We start from the raw sequence: 712 nt of genomic DNA, 5'->3' as shown, positions 1-712 counted from the left end.
AACCTCCACCTTAAGCAATTCTCCTGCCTCAGCCTCCCGCGTAGCTGGGACTACAGGTGTACGCCACCATGCCCAGCTAATTTTTATATATTTAGTAGGGATGGAGTTTTGCCATGTTGGCCAGGCTGATCTCGATCTCTTGACTTCATAATCCACCCACCTTGGCCTCCCAAAGTGCTGTGATTATAGGTGTGAGCCACTGTGTCCAGCCTCAAATTTCTTTATTTGTTTCTTGCTAGTGAGTTGTTTGAATTCTCTGTATATTTTGGATAGTAGCCCCTTGTCAGATGTGTGGTTTGCAAATATTTTCTCCCATTCTGTAGGTTGTCTCTCCACTCTGTTCGCTGTATCCTTTGCTGTGCAGAAGCTTCTCAGTTTGCTGTAATCTCATTTGTTTATTTTTGCTTTTGTTGTCTGTGCTTTTGGGGTAAAATCCAAAATGTCATTGCCCAGATCAATGCCATGGAGATTGAGCTCAGGAGTTTGAGACCAGCCTAGGCAACATAGACCACATCTCTACACACACAAAAAAATTTAAAGCCATGTGTGGTGGCATATGCCTGTAGTTCCAGCTACTCAGGAGGCTGAGGCAGGAGGATCACTTGAGGCAGGGAGGTGGAGGCTGCAGTAAGCCATTATCATGCCACTGCACTCCACTCTCAGTGACAGAGGCTGTCTCAAGGGAAAAAAAAAAGCATGTCATCTGCAAATG

The sequence above is a fragment of the Cebus imitator genome, unplaced genomic scaffold, assembly GCF_001604975.1.
Source record: "Cebus imitator isolate Cc_AM_T3 unplaced genomic scaffold, Cebus_imitator-1.0 Scaffold625, whole genome shotgun sequence".
Classification (NCBI taxonomy): domain Eukaryota; kingdom Metazoa; phylum Chordata; class Mammalia; order Primates; family Cebidae; genus Cebus; species Cebus imitator.
The sequence above is the reverse complement of the archived record's forward strand: the minus strand, read 5'-3'. Positions refer to the sequence as shown.